Raw genomic sequence first — 16747 nt, 5'->3', positions numbered from 1 at the left:
TTAAAAATCCCAGATTCAATTAATTAACTGAATTAAACAGACTGCAGATCAAACCTGGGCTATACTGATCTGTATGGCTTGGTACTAGGAGAGAACATATTATTTTGTATTTATTTTAACCTTCAATTTCAGAAAATTTACAGAGCTGTGAGGAAAGAGCAGGGAAGTGGGACTAATTGGACAGCTCTTTCAGAGACTGCACAAGTACGATGGGCAGAATGGCCCCCTTCTGTGCTCTATGATTCTATGATTTTGTGAGTTTCCAGGTAACATCTTTATGTCTCCATTGTAGCCCAAGAGATGGTACTTTTAAAGATTGCTTTAATAACTGCAGATTTAAGCATGTATTGTCATTAACCATTAACCACTGTCTCACATAATATTCAAATAGAAGGATAACAAGGACATTTTAACTGTCATCAAGGCAGAGATAAATAGATTTTTTGAACTCTAGGGGAATCAAAGGATATGGGGATCGGGCAGGAAAGTGGAGTTGAGGTCGAAGATCAGTCATGATCTTACTGAATAGCGGAGCAGGTTCGAAGGGCCGTATGGTCTACTCCTGCTCCTAATTCTTATGTTCTTACATTATAATCTGTGAATAGCAGGCTAAGGATCAATATTAAATATAGTCATGTTTTTGCTTTTTTATGGCAGATATTTTTGCAGGTTCACTACCACTAGCTTCATATTCTCTGTGATCCAAAGTGTACCTTTTTCTGTTCAGTATCTAGGTAAACAGTATCAAGAACCAGGGATAATAACAGAGATCCCTTATTCTGTACATCGACGACTGGAATGTACCACATTCCGTCAATAATACTATATTTACTCTCTTTCCAGACTGAGGCTCAGACTCTGAACCAACAATTGATTTTATTTAAATAAAATTGGCAGATGAACAGCATACAGCATAAAATGGTGACTCATACATTCCATGATTCTTCTTGATATATAAACAAAAACAACATTCCCTTTCTCTCTAAAGGTAGGCTATAATCAGAACTTTAATTGCAGTAGCTCCAGGCTGGCCTAACTTCCTTGTTGGGCTGGTACAAAACTTAAAACATGCAACTCTTTGGCTGCTGGCTGTAAACCGAACATTGACTGTAGATTGCCTTTCTCAAGCTAGTCTATCTACAGAAATATGACCTAAACCCCTTTGAAGTTATATAAAAACAAAAGGCAATAGATTCCATTGGATTATCAACCATTCATCAATACTGAATAGATAGCCAATCTTTTACAACACCAAAACATTCTGTGATTGAATGAAATGGTTTCAGCCATTTAAACAATTAACTCTCTCTAATGCTCTTCCCCAAGTCTACGTGCCTTGTGACGTCTACTGCAGCCAACCAGTCCGATCTGAGCTGATGGTTTTCTGTTGAAAAATACTATGGCTGTGATTTTGCTGGTGCTCAGCAGACCTGATTGATGGTGGGTAAACTGTGAAATTTAAAATGATTGGCAGCAGGTCGGTAACTTGTTGTCAAAATGCGCACGCCTGCATTTCCTGAGGTCGGGTCTGCCAGCGCTAAGCAGACCTGAGAGGCAGTGACGGGGGACCCAATTCAAATCATTCTACTTAGGCGGTCCCTCGTATCGAGGATGATTTGCTTCAATGAAGGACCTAATATTCCAGGTTCCGAACTACATGTTGAAGGGTGGAAGATGCCTACGTGTGGATTTTTTAACGTGTGGTGGCCGTTGCACACCAGCCACCACACGGGCTTGATAGAGCTAGGTCTTGGTCCAGTGGCAAGGACTAACCAAGATGACTGGAGACCTGCTCTGCTGCACAGATCTAGTGCGCACACATATCATAGTGTGGACTGGCCAATGCTACCCCAGGGCCCTCCCCTCTCTTGGGCCCCGATCACGTCGCTCTGCAATCTCTTGTCGCTTCTTCACCCCGGCCTTGCCGTTCCTGCTCTATCTGCTCACGCTCCAATCAGCGACCTGGATTATGATGAATGTCCAATCCATTCGCTCTCTTCACAGCCGTCACCTTCCCGGGCCGGCTCGAGCTGTACCTTGCAGTGGCCTGCCACCATGCTGCTCCTCATTTTAAGGCCCTGATTTGCCGCTGATGTTTCCTCGCAGTTCGGGGCCGCACTATAATAGACTGACTTTTCTTGTATGCTAGTTGATATCCTCCGGAGAGATGACTTTCATCATGAAGAAGAAGAAATTCAAGTTCCAGACCATATTCAGCCTGGAGGAGCTGGCCGCCGTGCCCTTTGTCAACAGCGTGTTCTTCTGCAAAATTCTGCTCAAATCATTAGTGGCTTGTTTACAGCCACATAACAGTGCTTTTTTCCCCCAGCTTTGTAACTTTCACAGGTTTCCCGCTGTGCCTAGACCTCGCCAGTGAAGCTGAGATGGGAGGTCAGTGATCATTGAATCAGCTGATGAGTTGACAGCTTCAAATGTCAACTCAAAGCTCCCAGCTGATACAGATATTTTCCCTTAAGCACTAGCATCACTAAACTGTACTTCCACTACAGATTCACCATGCTGCACGTCATTACACAAGTCTCCATGCAGCCTGACCTCATTATCTCTCCCACCATTGATAGATCGCTTCTGTCATCTCTACTTCACCTGCCATCTATTCCATCAATATGGCTGCACTTTATACTCTCTCACCTTGGTCCTCAGAATCTGACCACAATCAGCCCCAATACCAGCATCACTAGGCATACCAGCAGCACCAACAACCACACCAACCTTCTCCGCAATCACCAGATGCTACACAGAACACAGGGCATTAACACCCGAGCACATTGCTGTCCAGGACGCCAGAGATGGCCGCAGCATGGTCACATTTACTTCATTTGGCGCTGTACACCCTGGCTGCCATGAGATGCATCAGGTTGGCACCTCCACACACCAACACCATAAACCATCCCTAAAAATGCCCAAGCCATTCCTTTCATACTCATGACCATTGCAGGGGGTTCTATTATGTCTCACCATTCACTGCAACTTACTAAGCCACTTCCAAAGATGCACACAAATCTGTCAAAGAAAGCAAAGTGTTGAAAATAAAGATTTTAATGTTTGACAGCTCATTAACAGAAACTTCACATGAACATTGGCTAAAAAAATACAAGTGCCTAGCCTTGTGTGTTGTTAGTTGGTATGATTGGACTAGGATGAGGGTAACTGTGAGGGGTGGCTAGTGAGATGGGGAAGTGATAATGTAGATGGAGAGGGATTAGTGGAAGTGTAAAGTAAGTTGGTGCGTGTAAGGATGTGCAGGAGTAGGGTCGGGAAGGCAGAGTGATGGGGATGTGATGAGTGGCACAGCAGGATGAGGTTGAGTGTGGTTTTGCAGTAACGTTTTGTGATCTATTGAGATCATTGAAATATTTGTGCCACTGCAGCTACTGCATGCCTGCTTGTGTCCTCTAGTGCAATGTGCAACCAGACTGCGGTGGTCTTCTGGGGAGGTCTTTTCCGTCCATTGGAAGAGAAGAGAACCCCCTGCATGTTGTGACTCCATCCATAAACATATGGAGGGAGTAATGGGAGAGCCTGGGTGCAGCCCTGCACCTTTGTGCAGTGCTTGTCAGTGTTTGCAGCACCTCAATGCTGTCGAACACTGACAGCACAAATGTCAAAGTAAATTTGCGCATGTTCCTTTAAGGAAGCCGACTGATGACGCATTATAAATTACATCATCAGATCCGCTTCCTTCAATTGGCCGGGAAACGCGCTGGGCAGGCTGAACAAGCCCAATCAGGGGAAAGTCATGTCAGAGGCTGGGATGGAGCCAACAGCAGGGCTGAGACCCACTACCGACGTCGCCCACCGAGGTAGGGAAAATCACAGCCTTTGTGTGGCAGGTGTTGACATCTTACATACTATTTGTTGCAATATAAAGTAGATGTTAGACATTCATGACAGACAAAAATCAATTTATCCCAGAAAGAATACTTTCTCTTTCTCATCAACCTCCAGTTTTCAGCAACAAAACTAACCTTCCTCTCCTCCCTTCCCCATCCTATGGAGGTAGAGAGCATCCGATGTGCGTCTGCCTGACGGGATCGGAACCGATTTGGATTTTTGGGTTCAATTCCTTAGCCTTGGCCAGATGCTACTCCAGCACACACCTGCCCCCCGGCAGAACATTGTTTCTGGAAGTGGGTGAAAATCCAACTGCTGCTGCAGGACTGTGAGGTCTAGAGCAGCAGCAATGAATGCCAGTTGTGGGGTCTCCTGGCTGTTGTCCAAAAACAGCTTAATTCACAAAAATAGTTTTTAAAAAATTGCCGAACTACTGCTAGATATCCACCTGTTCTGATGTTTGGACGGGCCTTAATTTAGGCGGCCAATTCTGCCCAAAACTGGGAAGGGGGAGAAAGTCATCCACACATTCAATTCATGATGACAATTTGACTTTTTTTCTCTAATTATTTCTTCAACCTTCTCTGTTACTACCTTTCGCTCAAAATCTTACAAGTTTGTGAGCATTGCTCTTATTATCCCATATCTCAAATGTCTTTACTCAACAGATATGTACTGTGTCTCATTAATAACCCTCCAGTCTCCATTTTCTTTATTATCACTATCACCACCATTATTACAACACCTAGATATCTTCACTACTTTGTGCACTTTGGCAATGCAGAATCCCCTGCATCCATTCCGATTTTAGTATCAGGCAAAGTGAGACTGAACTGGTTGCTCTGTTAACACAATCTCAGAAGCGTACTAAGACTAAATATAAAATAATATTTCCTTTATAAAGCAATTTGTTATCAGAGCCACAGTTCATAACGTTTCAAAATGATTACATACATCAAGAGATCAGATACATATTGATGGAAGATGCTTAATGGGAAAAAGTAGAAGAGCCAGTTTATTCCACCAATAATGTAGACCTCAAATCATGAGGGACAAAGTCGAGAGTGGATTCTAGAGAGCTTTCTCACCTGGATTAAACTATGCCTTACATATTTCCACAACTGCGTAGTCAGTTCCTAAAACATATCGGATGTGTTATACATTATGAATACCATTTTAGATTAACACATTACTATTTCTGGCCCAATATTTTTTTGAACAAGTGTTTTAGTTCAGAGACCAAACTCCCAGTTGTATATTCCTAGTGAACCTTGTGCAATCAAATCACTACAGTTTCAAGATACAGGAGGTTGAATTTCAAATAAAATTAAATGAAATGCCTGGACCTGATGGCTTGTATCCTAAGGTCTTAAGAGAAGTAGTGGCAGGGATAGTGGATGCATTGGTTGTAATCTACCAAAATTCCCTAGATTCTGGGGAGATCCCAGCAGATTGGAAAACTGCAAATGTAACGCCCCTATTTAAAAAAGGAGGCAAACAAAAAGCAGGAAACTATAAATCAGTTACCCTAACATCATGGAGTCCGTTATTAAAGAAGCAGTTGCAGGACATTTGGAAAAGCATAAATCAGTCAGGCAGAGTCAGCATGGATTCATGAAGGGGAAGTCATATTTGACAAATTTGCTTGAATTCTTTGAGGATGTAACGAACAAGGTGGATAAAGGGGAACCAGTGGATGTGGTGTATTTGGACTTCCAGAAGGCATTTGATAAGGTGCCGCATAAAAGGTTACTGCGCAAGATAAAAGTTCACGGGGTTGGGGGTAATATATTAGCATGGATAGAGGATTGGCTAACTAACAGAAAACAGAGTCGGGATAAATGGTTCATTCTCGGGTTAGCAATCAGTAACTAGTGGGATGCTGCAGGGATCAGTGCTAGGACCCCAACTATTTACAATCTACATTAACGACTTGGATGAAGGGACCGAGTGTAACATAGCCAAGTTTGCTGATGGTACAAAGATGGGAGGACACAAAAAACCTGCAAAAGGGCTGAGACAGGCTGAGTGAGTGGGCAAAAATTTGGCAGATGGAGTATAATGTTGGAAAATGTGAGGTCATGCACTTTGGCAGAAAAAAATCGAAGAGCAAGTTATTATTTAAATGGAGAAAAATTGCAAAGTGCTGCAGTATAGCGGGACCTGGGGGTCCTGATGCATGAAACACAAATGGTTAGTATGCAGGTACAGCAAGTGATCAGGAAGGCCAATCTTGGCCTTTATTGCAATGGGAATGGAGTATAAAAGCAGGGAAGTCTTGCTACAGTTTTAGTTTCCATATTTAAGAAAGGATATATTTGCTTTGGAGGCAGTTCAGCGAAGGTTCGCTAGGTTGATTCCGGAGATGAGGGGGTTGACTTATGAGGAAGGGTTGAGTAGATTGGGCCTCTACTCAGTGGAATTCAGACGAATGAGAGGTGATCTTATCGAAACGTATAAGATTATGAGGGGGCTTGACAAGGTGGAGAGAGGATGCTTCCACTGATAGGGGAGACTAGAACTAAGGGGCATAATCTTAGAATAAGGGGCCGCCCATTTAAAACTGAAATGAGGAGGAATTTCTTCTCTCGGAGGGTTGTAAATCTGTGGAATTCACTGCCTTAGAGAGCTGTGGAGGCTGGTTATTCAATAAATTTAAGACAGAGATGGACAGTTTCTTAACTGATAAGGGAATAAGGGGTTATGGGGAGCGGGCAATGAAGTGGACCTGAGTCCATGATCGGATCAGCCATGATCTTATTAAATGGCGGAGCAAGCTTGAGGGGCCGTATGGCCTACTCCTGCTCTTATTTCTTATGTTCTTATGTTCTAACAGATGGTCTAAAAACAGGTCTGTATCAAACCCCATTTCAACTTGTGCTATTTTTGCAAACACTAAAGGTAATGAATTTGCCTTGAAATTCCACAAAATGTGTCACTTTCATGAAGATTTCCTCTGGTCGTTATTTGTAGCAACATGATAAATATATGTAGAAGGAACATATTTCGAATTTCACTACAAACAGCCGACAGAGGAAGTAATCCCCTATCATGTCTGAAGGATTAAGCACATGTGTAAATCCACAGAAAATATTCCACGTGGACACTCGCATAAAACTGAGGATTTCAAATCAGAATCTTATCCAAATAGATTGATTATGAGCAGTATTTGACTACCACTATGGGATCAGTTGTCCAATTTAACATTGCTGGTAGAGAACTTTAGTTTAATGTGAACACATATCAGGAATTTGAGCACAAAGTCAGCAGGCTGCGAATCAAGTGCGTATACCTCCATGCCTGAATTCTCAATAGCTGTTCCTATTGCAGAAACTCTGCACCAGGAGGGTTGATCATAAAATTAGGGCTTTGGCGAGACCGCACTTGGGGTACTGTGCACCGTTTTGGTCTCCTTAGCTAAGGAAGGATATTCTTGCCTTAGAGGGAGTGCAACAAAGGTTCACTAGACTGATACTCGGGATGAGGGGGTTGTCCTTTGAGGAGATATTGAGTACAATGGGCCTAAATTATCTGGAGTTTAGAAGAATGGAAGGTAATCTCATTGAAACATATAACATTTTTTAGAGTGCTTGCCAGGGTAGATGCTGAAAGGTTGTTTACCCTGGAGTCTAGAACTAGAGGTCATAGACTCAGTGAAAGGAGTTGGCCATATAGGACTGAGATGAGGAGAAATTGCTTCACTCAGAAGGTTGTGAATCTTTGGAATTATCTACCCCATTGGATGCTCAGTCATTGAGTATGTTCAAGACTAAGATTGATAGATTTTTTGGACATTAAGGGACACTGAGGGAAATTGAGGCATATGGGGATTGGTTAGGAAAATGAAGTTGATGTAGAAGTTCAGCCATGATCTTACTGAACGGCGGAACAGGCTTCAAGACCACGTATGGCTGACTCCTGCTCCTATTTCTATGTTCTTATGTAAATCTGTGTCAACATTTTCTTTCCTTCTTTCCTTTCTGTCTTCCTGCAAATTGCTGCATTCTACGTGTTATGTATGTAAACTTGTATATACCTTGTACAGCCACGAGAGGGCTCATCCCCTGGAATCCCAAGGGATCCCATAATCCCTTGGGAGCACAGGTACTTAAGGAGGCCTCACAGGCTGGAGAGGCACTCTGGAGACCTGCAATAAAAGACTAAGGTCACACTTTACTTTGAGTTCACAATATGCAGTCAGACTCTTTATTCATATATAACAACTGGCGGTGAGATACAGATGACGAACCCAACGATGCAGAGAACAGTGGGCATCCTGAAGAAATTCTCGGAGGGAGATGATTGGGAAACCTTCGTAGAGTGACCCGAACAATACTTCATAGCCAACGAGCTGGAAGGAGAAGCGAATGCTGCCAAATGAAGGGTGATTCTCCTCACCATCTGCGGGGCACCGGTTATAAAAGGGGTCGGGGGGTCTAGTAAGGAGGAGGAACTGAGGGAAATCCTTATTAGCCGGGAAATTGTGTTGGGGAAATTGATGGGATGGAAGGCCGATAAATCCCCAGGGCCTGATGGACTGCATCCCAGAGTACTTAAGGAGGTGACCTTGGAAATAGTGGATGCGTTGACAGTCATTTTCCAACATTCCATTGACTCTGGATCAGTTCCTATGGAGTGGAGGGTAGCCAATGTAACCCCACTTTTTAAAAAAGGAGGGAGAGAGAAAACAGGGAATTATAGACCGGTCAGCCTGACATCGGTAGTGGGTAAAATGATGGAATCAATTATTAAGGATGTCATAGCAGTGCATTTGGAAAGAGGTGACATGATAGGTCCAAGTCAGCATGGATTTGTGAAAGGGAAATCATGCTTGACAAACCTTCTGGAATTTTTTGAGGATGTTTCCAGTAGAGTGGATAAGGGAGAACCAGTTGATGTGGTATATTTGGACTTTCAGAAGGCATTCGACAAGGTCCCACACAAGAGATTGATGTGCAAAGTTAGAGCACATGGGATTGGGGGTAGTGTACTGACATGGATTGAGAACTGGTTGTCAGACAGGAAGCAAAGAGTAGGAGTAAATGGGTACTTTTCAGAATGGCAGGCAGTGACTAGTGGGGTACCGCAAGGTTCTGTGCTGGGGCCCCAGCTGTTTACACTGTACATTCATGATTTAGATTGAGGGGATTAAATGTAGTATCTCCAAATTTGCGGATGACACTAAGTTGGGTGGCAGTGTGAGCTGTGAGGAGGATGCTGTGAGGCTGCAGAGCGACTTGGATAGGTTAGGTGAGTGGGCAAATGCATGGCAGATGAAGTATAATGTGGATAAATGTGAGGTTATCCACTTTGGTGGTAAAAACAGAGAGACAGACTATTATCTGAATGGTGACAGATTAGGAAAAGGGGAGGTGCAAAGAGACCTGGGTGTCGTGGTACATCAGTCATTGAAGGTTGGCATGCAAGTGCAGCAGGCGGTTAAGAAAGCAAATGGCATGTTGGCCTTCATAGCAAGGGGATTTGAGTACAGGGGCAGGGAGGTGTTGCTATAGTTGTACAGGGCATTGGTGAGGCCACACCTGGAGTATTGTGTACAGTTTTGGTCTCCTTACCTGAGGAAGGACATTCTTGTTCTTGAGGGAGTGCAGCGAAGGTTCACCAGACTGATTCCCGGGATGGCGGGACTGACCTATCAAGAAAGACTGGATCAACTGGGCTTGTATTCACTGGAGTTCAGAAGAATGAGAGGGGACCTCATAGAAACATTTAAAATTCTGATGGGGTTAGACAGGTTAGATGCAGGAAGAATGTTCCCAATGTTGAGGAAGTCCAGAACCAGAGGTCACAGTCTAAGGATAAGGGGTAAGCCATTTAGGACCGAGATGCGGAGGAACTTCTTCACCCAGAGAGTGGTGAACCTGTGGAATTCTCTACCACAGAAAGTTGTTGAGGCCAATTCACTAAATATATTCAAAAAGGAGTTAGATGAGGTCCTTACTACTAGGGGGATCAAGGGGTATGGCGAGAAAGCAGGAATGGGGTACTGAAATTGAATGTTCAGCCATGAACTCATTGAATGGCGGTGCAGGCTAGAAGGGCCGAATGGCCTACTCCTGCACCTATTTTCTATGTTTCTATGTTTCTATGTATGGCCTCATGAAAAATCTGCTTGCTCTAGCGAAACCCACGGAGAAATCGTAAGATGATTTGTGCACACTGGTCCGAGAGCATCTGAACCGGAAGGAAAGCATTCTGATGGCGAGGTACCAGTTCTACACCTACAAAAGGTCTGAAGGCCAGGAAGTGGCGAGTTATGTCGCTGAACTAAGACGCCTTGCAGGAGATTGCGAATTTGAAGGATATTTGGAGCACATGCTCAGAGACGACTTTGTACTTGGCATTGGCCATGAAACCATACTTCGCAAACTTTTGACTGTAGAGACCCCAACCTTGAGTAATGCCCTAGCGATAACCCAGGTGTTCATTGCCACCAGTGACAATACTAAGCAAATCTCTCAGCACACGAGTGCTGCTACAAGTACTGTGAACAAAATGATGTTGTTTTCAAATCGTAATGTACAGGGCAGGCCCCACATGCCTGCAGCTGCACGTCCGCAGATGTCTCAGAGTCCACCATCAAGGGTGATGAATCCAAGGCTATTAACACCTTCTTGGCGCTGCAGGGGTGATCATCATTTCCATTCATGCTGCTTCAAAGGGTACATTTGCAAGGGCTGTGGAACAATGGGGCACCTTCAACGTATGTGCAGGCGAGCTGCAAATCCTGTTAATCCTGCAAACCACCATGTTGCAGAGGAGGACAGATCCACGGCGGATCACGACTTACCAGAGCCTCAGACCGAAGAGGCAGAGGTTTATAGGGTGCACACATTTACCACAAAGTGTCCCCCGATAATGCTGAAGGTTGAATCAAATGGACTCCCGGTGTCCATGGAGCTGGACACGGGCGCGAGGCAGTCCATTATGAGAAAAAGACTTTCAAAAAATTGTGGTGCAGCAAGGCCTCAAGGCCAGTCTTGACTCCCATTCGCATGAAACTGAGAACTGATAACTTACACAAAGGAACTGATACCCGTAATCGGCAGTGCTACTGTAAAGGTGGCAGTGCACAAGCTACCATGCTGGGTGGTACCGGGCGATGGTCCCACGCTGCTCGGCAGGAGCTGGCTGGGAAAGATACGCTGGAACTGGGATGACGTCAGAGTGCTCTCACCCGCTGATGACACTTCGTGTGCCCAGGTCTTAAACAAGTTCCCTTCGCTGTTCAAACCAGGCATCAGAAAGTTCCAAGGAGCAAAAGTACAGGTCCACCTAATTCCGGGGCGCAGCCCATCCATCACAAGGCGAGAGCAATACCGTACATGATGAGAGAAAGGGTAGAGATCGAGCTGGACCGGCTGCAATGAGAGGGCATCATTTCACCGATTGACTTCAACAAGTGGGCCAGTCCTCAAGGGAGACGGCACCATCAGAATCTGTGGTGATTACAAAGTAACTATCAATCATTTCTCCATGCAGGATCAATACCCACTACCAAAGGCTGACGATCTTTTTGCTACGCTGGCGGGAGGAAAGACGTTCATGGAGCTGGACTTGATCTCGGCCTACATGATGCAAGAGCTGGAGGAATCATCGAAGGGCCTCACCTGTATCAACACACAAAGGTCTCTTCATTTATAACAGATGCCCGTTTGGAATTCGATCAGTCGCGGCGATATTCCAGAGAAACATGGAAAGCTTACTGAAGTCAGTCCTGTGCATGATGGTCTTCCAGGATGATATTTTGGTTACAGGTCGGGACACAGTCGAGCATCTGAAGAACCTGGAGGAGGTTCTTAGTCGACTCAACCGCGTGCGGCTCAGGTTGAAATGCTCGAAGTGCGTTTTCCTGGCACCTGAAATGGAGTTCCTGGGGAGAACAATCGTGGCGGACGGCATCAGGCCCACCGATTCGAAGACGGAGGCAATCGAGAATGCACCGAGGTCAAGAACGTGATGGAGCTGCGGTCATTTCTAGGACTCCTGAATTACTTTGGTAACTTCTTACTGGGTCTCAGCACACTGTTAGAACCACTACACACCTTACTGCGTAAAGGAGACGAATGGGTATGGGGCAAAAGCCAAGAAAATGCCTTTGTAAAAGCTAGAAAATTGTTATACTCAAACAAATTGCTTGTGTTGTATGATCCATGTAAGCGTTTGGTACGAGCATGTGATGCGTCGTCGTATGGCGTCGGGTGTGTATTGCAACAAGCTAATGATTCTGGGAAATTACAACCGGTTGCTTATGCATCCAGAAGTCTGTCTAAGGCTGAGAGAGCCTACAGCATGATTGAAAAAGAAGCATCAGCGTGTGTCTATGGGGTAAAGAAAATGCATCAATATCTGTTTGGGCTAAAATTTGAATTGGAAACTGACCATAAGCTGCTAATATCCCTGTTTTCCGAGAGTAAGGGGATAAATATGAATGCATCTGCCCGCATTCAGAGATGGGCGCTCACGTTGTCCACATACAACTACGCCATCTGCCACAGGCCAGGCACAGAAAACTGTGCCGATGTTCTCAGTAGGCTGCCATTGCCCACCACGGGGGTGGGAATGGCGCAGCCCGCAGATTTAGTCATGGTTATGGAAGCATTCGAGAATGAGCAATCGCCTGTCACAGCTCGACAGATTAGAACCTGGACAAGCCAGGACCCCTTACTGTCCCTAGTAAAAAATTGGGTGCTTCACAGAAGCTGGTCCAGTGTCCCAGTGGAAATGCAGGAAGAGATAAAGCCGTATTAACGGCGCAAAGATGAAATGTCTATACAGGCAGACTGTCTTCTGTGGGGCGATCAGGTAGTGGTCCCCAAGGAGGGCAGAGACATTTTCATTAGTGACCTCCACAGTACCCACCTAGGCATTGTAATGATGAAAGCGATAGCAGGTCCCACATGTGGTGGCCCGGTATCGATGCGGACTTAGAGTCCTGCGTGCACAGATGTAACATATGCTCGCAGTTAAGCAATGCACCCAGGGAGGCGCCACTAAGTTTATGGTCTTGGCCCTCCAAACCGTGGTCCAGGGTCCATGTCGACTATGCAGGCCCGTTTTTGGGTAAAATGTTCCTTGTGGTTGTAGATGCGTACTCCAAGTGGATTGAATGTGAGATAATGTCGGCAAGCACGTCCACTGCCACCACTGAAAACCTGCCGGCCATGTTTGCCACGCACGGACTACCTGATGTCCTTGTGAGCGACAACAGGCCATGTTTTACCAGTGCCGAGTTCAAAGAGTTCATGACCCCGTAACGGGATCAAACATGTTACATCTGCCCCATTCAAACCAGCATCCAATAGTCAGGCAGAGAGAGCGGTGCAAACTATCAAGCAGGGCTTGAAGAAGGTAATTGAAGGCTCACTGCAGACTCGCCTATCCCGAGCTCTACTTTAGCTACCGCACGAGACCCCACTCACTCACTGGGATTCTACCTGCTGAACTGCTCATGAAAAGGGCACTTAAGAAAAGGCTCTCGGTACATGAACAGGTAGAGAGCAAGCAGCTTCAACAAAGTACATATCATGATAGCGCAAATGTGTCACGCGAAATTGAAATCAATGATCCTGCATTTGTATTGAATTATGGACAAGGTCCCAAGTGGCTTCCCGGCACTATTGTGGCCAAAGAGGGGAGCAGGGTGTTTCGGGTCAAACTTTCAAATGGACTCATTCACCGGAAACACTGGACCAAATCAAACTCAGATTCACAGACTATCCTGAGCAACCTACTTTGGATCCGACCTTCTTTGCCCCCCCCCAACATACACACCAGGGGCAACCGACACCGCGTTTGGCCACGAAGCAGACCCCATCACCCGCAGCAGCCCAGCAGGACTCACCACACCAGGCAGTCCAGCAAAGCCAGCTGCACAGCAGCCCAGCGAGGACCCAACAAACGATTCACTAAAACCAGCATTTGCACCGAGACAATAAAACCAGGGAAACAAAAGCCCCAGATCGACTCACCTTGTAAATAGTTACACTGTTGACTTTGTGGGGGGGGGGGGAGTGTTGTTATATATGTAAACTTGTATATACCTTGTACAGTCACCAGAGGCCTCATCCCCTGGCATCCCAAGGGATCCCACAATCCCTTGGGAGCCCAGGTACTTAAGGAGGCCTCATAGGCTGGAGAGGCACTCTGGAGACCTGCAATAAAAGACTAAGGTCACACTTTACTTTGAGCTCACAGTGTTCAGTCTGACTCTTTATTCATATATAACACAACGGATTTGAAAATACTTCATACTGAATGGAAAAACATGTTTCAATTCCTAATGCCTCCACAAGAAATTACTTCAAAAAAATGCATAAAATTGCAAAAACACACATTGCACATGACATTCTGCGGTAAACAGATGTCAGCATAAGCACAAACATGGTGTATTGGATAACCTCGGGGCTGTGCTGTACAGCTTTAAGGAAGGGCCAGTGCTGGCTGTTCCTAGAACTGATTGCCCAAAAGCTCCCACTCCAAGGAGACCTATAAAATCAGACCTATAAAATCAATCCTTTCCTCTGACAGGAGAGCTTTTATATTAATTTTATTTTATTGAGTAGTTTTGTTTACTCTTGAAAGCTTTTTACCCTTTTCCTAATTCCTCCACATCTCTCCCACGCTCACACTGGGAACCACTGTCAATCTAGCCCTTGAGCATTTTCACAAATGCCATCAATTCCATTTATTCAGCAACAGAGATATCTGCGTATGATAAAGAAAGGAACCTATTCTCAACCACTGTTCACATCACCTTACTCACAAACAATCCTATTGATTCCAGCTAGCATAGCTGCAGAAGCCTGAATATTGTTGAGACCTGGATTTGAATTCTAACCTGGTCTCCAGTAGTTCAAAGTCATTGGGGCATAAATTCAACATCCTTGTGCCTGTTTTACAGGAGTACTTCACCTACCTCCACATTGATACAGTGGGACACTGCCAACCTGCACTTGCCTCACTCCCATTCCACCCCCCCCTCCCTTAACCCTCGACGTACCTGCGGGCTGACACGACGTCCGAGGCAGTCCATGTTCTAGCGTGGCGACCATTTTGCGGCTGTTGTCAGGCGCTATAAATATTTTTTAAAAAAAGATAGATTTGCATTTATATAGCCCCTTTCACGACCTCAGGACGTTCCAAATGCTTTACAGCCAATGAAGTACTTTTGAAGTGTCACTGTTAAAATGTCGGAAAGCAGCAGCCAATTTGCGCACAGCAAGCTCCCACAAACAGCAATGTGATAATGACCAGATAATCTGTTTTAATGATGTTGATTTTTGGTGAAAAATATTGAGCAGGAAATCAGGGATAATTCCCCAAGCTCTTCTTCAAAATATTGGGATCTTTTACATCCCCCTGAGAGAGCAGACCATTGGTTTAATGGTTAATTTGAAAGACGGCATCTCTGACAATGCAACACTTCCTCAATACTGCACTGGAGAGTCAGCCTAGATTTTTGTGCTCAAGAGTGGGACTTGAACCCATGACATTTTGATTCAGAGGCAGGAATGCTACCACTGAGCCACGACTAGCACACATTTAGGCCCAATTTTCTCATGGGAACTTTGAAAAAGAAGTATCTCTTTTACATATGATTTCCAACAGAAAATTTACATGCAGAGGATTTCAAATGGGTCCAAGTTAAGTAAAAACAAGATGACTATAATATAAAAATAAAAGAAAAATAATAGTTTAACTCTGATAAAAATTAAAGTTCACTTGCCTTAGTGGGGCTTAAATTTGATAGTGCCCAATAACTGATGCAAAATGGCTGGCGCACTGGACTTACATGCTCAAAGAAACAGGCAGAAGGACCATCCTAAATTTGATATACTCATTGGAATATATCCGGGAGCTGTGGATGCCAATCGGGCGCCCCGCCACCTGCAGTACTAATGCAGTGGCAGGAGGAACACTCTTGCTCCTTCTGGCTCCACATTAAGGAAAGTTTAAAAAATGTTACCGACTGGTTTCTTCAGAGGCCTCCGATGGTCCCTTTAAGGACCACTTATTAGGCCACTGTAAAGTTTGATAAACTAGTCGGAGCTTGCACATCAAAAAGTTTCAACTAGTTTAGATGAATTTAGCAAAGGGGGCCTGAATTGGGCACAGAACCCTTGTGCTCATTTCAGGCGTGCACCAATTAAGCGCATGCCATCAGCTTGCCAAATTTGTCATCGTTCCATTTGTTTCCCACCTGTAAAATTGGTGCAAGGACGCTCAATTTATGCCCCAATGTTTTTAAGAAATGGCAGTTCATCTTGTAAACATCACATGTTACTTGTGAAATTGGAAGGCGTCAGGTTGGCAAGATTGTCAATTTGCATTTATAAAAGAATGCTAGTTGTAGTTGGATAAAATTTGTGAAGTGCAATGAATACATTAAAATATGATTTAAAGGCAAAGTTACAGATGGTTTCAATGCACAGAAACCAATTTGGTGTGTTGCACGGGAATGAAAGCACTGCACAGATGAGTTATGGAAGTCCACTGAGATGTTTTGCTCAGGTTACCACAGAGGTTAAGTGCTGCTTGATGTGACTGAATGCTTCCTTTCTTCTCTCAGTGCAGTGTCTGATATGAAACTTGTTACCATCACATGGGTATCCTGCACTGCTTCCAGTTTATAGATTTTGGAGCTCCCACTTTAAAATTTGTCCAAACTCTTAACAAAAAAATCTTTCTTTCACTGCCCACCATCCATCAAATCTATTATTGCCTTTTCATTTAGGTGCAGCCATAAATATTGGGAAAAAAATCAACTGCAAAATTACAAAAACATGGTAACCATATAATTTATCTATACTTGGTAATGAACACTGTATACTGTAAAATTTGTGTCAGCCGTGGCTCAGAGGTAACACTCTCA

The 16747-nt window shown here is 44.5% G+C and overlaps 1 protein-coding gene across 2 annotated transcripts in view; it reads right to left on the bottom strand.

The window, feature by feature from the left end:
- Nucleotides 1–16747, bottom strand: part of slc35f4 (solute carrier family 35 member F4) — a 336248-nt gene that overhangs the window by 123410 nt on the left and 196091 nt on the right. The gene's annotated exons all lie outside the window — the stretch shown is intronic.

Source organism: Pristiophorus japonicus, chromosome 4 (assembly GCF_044704955.1).
Source record: "Pristiophorus japonicus isolate sPriJap1 chromosome 4, sPriJap1.hap1, whole genome shotgun sequence".
Taxonomy (NCBI): Eukaryota; Metazoa; Chordata; class Chondrichthyes; family Pristiophoridae; genus Pristiophorus; species Pristiophorus japonicus.
Note: the sequence above shows the minus strand (reverse complement) of the source record. Positions and strands in the feature narration are given on the sequence as shown.